Raw genomic sequence first — 6,506 nt, 5'->3', positions numbered from 1 at the left:
GCTTTAGTTGCATGTACGTCCAGTGCTCCTCTTAATATATTCCACAACTCCTGACTACCCATTAAGCAGTTCTCTTTTTGGTAAACCTCAGCTGGATTCTCAGAGTCCTGAGTCACTCCTGGTAGGTCTCCTTCTCTGACTTTTTGCCCGTCAGTATTCCCTTCCTGTTCCATTTCCCAACAGCAGGGCATGGGACATTCATGTCAAGGCAAGGTCCAGGGGTTCATTCACTTCGATGGCAGAGGAATACTGAGGTGCCGAAATGGACCCAAACTTCCTGATCCACTAGTCCTTGCAAGGGCATTGCGGCTCACTCCAAAGGTCTGCTCGAATGGGCCTTGCAAGCCGTCTATATACGCCGTCCCTTTCCTTCTGACTAAAGAGTCTTGGTCCACATGTCTATACCCGTTACCACAACAAGTACAGTTAACTAATAATGACAACGGTTTCGGTCCAGGCCTCTTCATTGAGAGTTAGCTCAGATGCAGAATATCACTCTCCTCAAAGACTTTGCAAAGGTATTTAAGGGAAAGCCAGGTAGACAGAGGCCTCATCCCTTAGCCGCGTGTTTCAGAACACTAGGAGACGAGGACACAGACGGCACCATATAGCGATGCCCTCACCTTTTACCTCGGAAAGGGACTTTCCGTACCTTAGTCATCACTGACCCATAAGCAAAAGACACTGACAAAGTACGCCCTCACCCACAGGACGAGAAACCCCACGGAGAGCTGCTCATACACGCGACCTCACCTTTTCTTGAGATATCTAGAAATTGTAGTGTAAAAGGACACCTTGCTGTCTCCGGGGATATGTTGGCCTAAAGGAAGGTATACTGAATGTCATTTTCCTTCCTCTATGTCTCCAGAAAGGGGAAGTTTGACATTAAACCACAAGACATCCTGAGTTCTTGATCAGGTTCAGAGGGCTCTTGTTTTGTCCTTCCTGGGGCTTCCTACTTAAAGCCATAGGACACCAAGGTCATGGGAGAGGGACAGCTGCTTCAGTGAAGCCAGCATCTGTGATGTCACAAAGCTTTGAGGTCATAGCAACCACTCCTCATCAACCCAGGCCTGATCACTACACTTGACTGGAGTAGTCATGGGTGGGCCAAGAGGACCCCAGGCCGTCCCAAACTGCTGGAGCCGCCTGGGTCTCTCACCAAGGCAGTTTGCGAAGCGAGTCGGTGTCACCTTCTCCATGGCCCAATTCATAGTATTTGGTCGTGAGTGTCAGCACCAGCCCTCTGGACCTCGGAGAAAGGCAAGATGCCGCATTCCATCTTAGCACCGACAAGCCAAGAAACTAACAGACCGCAAGCAATGCCTCAGGGGAGGAAATCTGAGCCCTGCGTAAGGGTGAGACCCTCCCACCAAATCATGGAGCATCTCAACAGGAAAAGGTCCACCCAAGGGAAGCTCAAAGTGAACCCCCGCAACCGTGCCAAAGACATGTCTGGAGTCTTCCACAGAAAGCACACGAGTACCTCAATGGTCTCCAGAAACGGTGCCAACAAGGCCTCCCAATCTTACAAAAAGACCATGCATCCAAGGCAGAGTCTACACCCTAGAACCTTAGGTCCAGGACGGACTCATGTTCTTGGAGTCCACAGAAGCCAACGGAGAGCATGTTGGAAGAGACCCATAGCCCAATGAAGCCAACTGAAAGACTTCCGTGCCCATTTCAGGAAGACAACTTGTATGTGCAAAAGGACGCATTGAAGAGGATTCGAATGTGGAAGAACCTTGAGCACTCCCTCATGGTGGATCAGCTACCCTCTGTGGAACTGCATGGAGATGTGGCAGCACAAGCCTGCCTTCACCCTCTCATGACCATCCCCCAAATGGTTACATGCGATAAGCAAACAGTGCCTCTTGAGGAAGATGGGCATGTTCCAATGGAGCCCCGAGAGGATGCACAATGTGTTAACAAGGGGTCAGTACAGCACGACAGACAGCGGATGCTGCAGGTTGGTGAGGAGATCCAGGAAGGCAAAGAACAGGAGAATGAACAAGGAAGCTCCAAGCGAAGGTCGGGCATTTTAGGATGGTGGGAGGTTCTCTATACCTGGCTGCCCTCCATAGGAACCTAGGTCCAAATTCAATAAAACATCCTTTGGCCCCAGTCAATTATTGTGCACTGTTTTTGTCTTTGTTATCTTATCGAACATGCACATGCACGTTTGGACAGAGAGGCAGAGAGATCCCAATCAGGGGGTGGAGCTGGAGAGGGAGAAGCTTACTTGCCCCTGAGCAGAGAACCTGAGAACAGAGTCAATGCCAAGGCCCTGGAATCATGAGTTGATCTGAAGGCCGCGTCTGAACTGATGGACACAACCCGGGACCCAACAATTGACTTCTGAATACCTCCTGGTTCTAGACAGAACCGCTGCTCTGTCATTGTTCAGAAATGCAGGGGATAAGGATTTTGGCTTGGCTGCTGTTGCTTGAGCTATCCGGCCTGCTTCGAGAGCTGGTATAGCTTTTCCTCTTGAAGTCAGTGACTGGGCTATGGACAAACTATTCTCCGATGCCTATTTGCCTAAAGAGAATACCTCCATGCCTAGATTTTCAGGGGTAATGGCACTATGTCTTTAGGTGCTCCGCTTCTGTGGAAGGTGTTGGGAGTCCTCTGTGCCTCTGATTCTGGACCACTTTCTCTGCTCCCAGATGAGGGTCCTTTTCAGCCCCGAGTTCTCCAATCTAGGATAAGCCCTCTTTTCTTTCTCTCACTCTTACTTCACCTACAAGAGGCACCTCTTTCATTAACTTGGTGATTCCCTAAGCTCACTATCATGTTCCATCAAAGAATACATTCAAATGGCCAACAGACACATGAAAAAATGCTCCACATCACTCGGCATCAGGGAAATACAAATCAAAACCAGAATGAGATACCACCTCACACCGTTCAGAATGGCTAAAATGAACAAGTCAGTCAATGACAGATGCTGGCGAGGATGTGGAGAAAGGGCAACCCTCCTACACTGTATGTGGGAATGCAAGCTGGTGCAACCACTCTGGAAAACAGCGTGGACGTGCCTCAAAAAGCTGAAAATAGAACTACCCTATGACCCAGTGCTTGTAGTACTGGGTATATACCCTACAGATACAAACGTGGCATTCTGAAGGGGCACATGCACCCAAATGTTTATAGCAGCAATGTCCACAATAGTTAAACTATGGAAAGAAACTAAATGTCCTTCAACAGATGAATCAATAAATAAGATGTGGTATATATGTTCAATGGAATACTATGCAGCCATCAAAAAAAAATGAAATCCTGCTATTTGTGATGACGTGGATGGAACTAGAGGGTATTATGCTTGGCGAAATAAATCAATCTGAGAAAGACAACTATCATATGATCTCCCTGATATGATGAAGTGGAGATGCAACATAGGCAGTTTCGGGCGTACGAAAAAAAAATAAAAAAAGATGGTATTAGGAGGGAGACAAACCATAAAAGACTGAATCTCACAAAACAGACTGAGGGTTGCTGGGGGGAGGTGTGTTGGGAGAGGATGGTGGGGGTATGGACATTGGAGAGGGCAGGTGCTATGGTGAGTGATGGTGAGTGCTGTGAATCACAGACCTGTACCCCTAGGGATAAAAACACATTATATAAAAAATTTTAAAAAATAATTTAAAAAACCCATTAAAGAAAAAACGCAGATTGCAAGCCCAGAGCTAATCTCATATTCAATCAAAACTTTTGAAAGTTTTCCCCTTAAAGATCAGAAGAAAGACAAGTGTGTCCATTTTCACTACTCTCATTTGACACAGTAGTGGATGTCCTAGCCAGAGAAACAAGGAACACAAAGAAATAAGAGACTCCAAAAAAAAAAAAAAAAAAAGGAAGAAGTAAAATTTTCTTTTTTTGGATAACATGAACTTACATGTTAAAAAATCCTAAAAAATTCACAAAAAATTTGAATAAACAAATTTAGTAAAATTACCAAATACAAGATCAATATATAAAAGAAAAGAATTTTGTTTTGTTTCTTTTTTTTTTTATGGACTGCTTCCCAGTTTGTCATGTCATCCTTGTTCAGTGATCACGCTAATCTTCTCTGCATCATTCCAATTTTAGTATATGTGCTGCCAAAGTAAGCACAAGACAGGAGCATTTTAACATTCTAATGATGAACTATCTGAAAAAATAAAGAAAACAATCTAATTCACAATAGCATCAAAAATAATAAAATACTTAGGAATAGATTTAACTAAGAAGATGAAAGATCTGTACTCCATAAACTATGACATTGATAAAGAAATTGAAGGTGACAGAAATGGAAAGATAGCTCATATTTATGAATGGTAAGAATTAACATTGTTAAAATGTCCATACTACCGTAAACCATCTGTAAATCCAATTCCTATCAAAAATCCAATGTTAGGGGCGCCTGGGTGGCTCAGTGGGTTAAGTCGCTGCCTTCGGCTCTGGTCATGATCCCAGGGTCCTGGGATCGAGCCCCGCATCAGGCTCTCTGCTCAGCAGGAAGCCTGCTTCCTCTTCTCTCTCTGCCTGCCTCTCTGCCTGCTTGTCATCTCTCTCTGTCAAATAAATAAATTAAAAATCTTAAAAAAAAATCCAATATTATTGTTTTACAGAAGTAAGTAAAGAATCCTAAAGTTTATATGAGACCATGAAAGACAACAAATAATCAAAGCAGTTCTGAGAAAGAAGGGAGATTACACTTCTTGATTTGAAACTATACTACAAAGCCCTCATGCTCAAAACAATAAAGTATACTGGCATAAAAACAGACCAATAAACAAGTAGAACAGAATTGAGAGTCCAGAAATAAATCCTTTCATACAGTCACCTAATATTTGACAGGGGCCAACATATGTAATGGGGAAAGATAGTCTGTTCAATAAATGATATTTAAAACTGAATAGTCACATAAACAGTATGAAAAGGGAACCTTATATCACTCATAAGTCTGAACTTGAAATAGATTAAAGACTTAAAGGTGATGCATGAAACTAAATTTCCTAAAGGAAAACATAGGAAAAATTCTCCTTGACATTGGTCTTGCCAATAGTTTTTTGGATACCAGACTAAAAACACAAGCAAAAAAAGCAAAAATAAATAAATGGTATTACATCAAACTAACGTTTCTGCATTGCCAAAAAAAGGGAGAGAGAATGAAAACACAATCCACAGAATGTAAGAAAATACTTACGAATCTTATATCTGAAAAGAGGTTAATAACCAACAGATACAAATAGAAAAAAATATATGATTAAAAAAATAGCAAAAGGATCTCAATAGACTTTTTTTTTCAAAAAAGTTATATAAATGACCAACAGGAGCATTAAAAAGTGCTCAACGTAAAAATCTCAGGGCAAAGTCCTTATGTTGTTGTTGTTGTTGTTTACCTCTGAAAAACACAGCAAGATATTAGAATATATACTACCAAAAAATTGAAACTAACCAATTTTGGTAAATATTGGGGAAAACGGGGAACTTATGCACTGTAATAGGGATATAAATTTGTATGGAAAACAGTATGGAGATTATTCATATTATTAAAAGTAAAATTACCATATGATTCAGTAATCCCACTTCTAGGTATCTATCTAAAGAAAACGAAGTTCACTGTTCAAAGACATATCTGCACTCTTATGTTTATTATAAAATTATTAACTCTAAGCAAGAGATGGAAATAACTTCAGTATCCATTAATGGATGAATGAGTAAAATAAGTATGGTAAATATATACTACGGAATACTACTTAACCATGAAAAATTAAGAAATACTGCCATTTACAACAGCATGGATGGATCTTGAAGGTATTATTCTAAGTGAAATATTTCAAAGATTTTGTATATTTTTTTAATTTATGTATTATGATATCCCTTACATACAGAATCTGAGGAAAAGGAAAACTAATGGAAACTTAGAGTTGAGTTGACAAGGGGTGAACCTGGGGTGGAGTAAGGTGGTCCAAGGGTGCAAACTTGCAACTATAATATGAAAAAGTTCTGGGGATCTAATGTACAGCATGATGATCATAGTTAATAAGATATACATACTTTTTTTTATTGTGCTTCCCTTTATTAAACTTTGCATATATCACATTCTTACAAGTTGAAAGTTTATAGCAATCTTGTATAAAAGAGGTCTGCTGCCACCATTTTTCTAACAACATTTGTTCATTTTGTGTCTCTTTGTCACATGTTGGTAATTCTTGCAATATATCAAGTTTTTTCATTATTATTGTATTTGTTATGGTGATCTGTGATCAGTAATTATGACCCACTGAAAACTCAGAACTAGTGTACTTAAGGTATATACATTGTTTTTCTTTAAAAACATAATGCTTTTGAACAGTGCAGTATAGTTTTTATTTTTTATATGCACTGGGAAACATAATTTTTTATATGCACTGGGAAACCAAAAAATATAATAATTTGACTTAGTTTATTGAGATAATCACTTTATTGAGGCAGTCTGGAACAAAACCCACAAGACCTCTGAAGTTTATCTCTACTAT

The sequence above is a fragment of the Mustela nivalis genome (assembly GCF_964662115.1).
Source record: "Mustela nivalis genome assembly, contig: HAP1_SCAFFOLD_347, whole genome shotgun sequence".
Classification (NCBI taxonomy): Eukaryota; Metazoa; Chordata; class Mammalia; order Carnivora; family Mustelidae; genus Mustela; species Mustela nivalis.
This window is presented reverse-complemented; position numbering follows the sequence as displayed.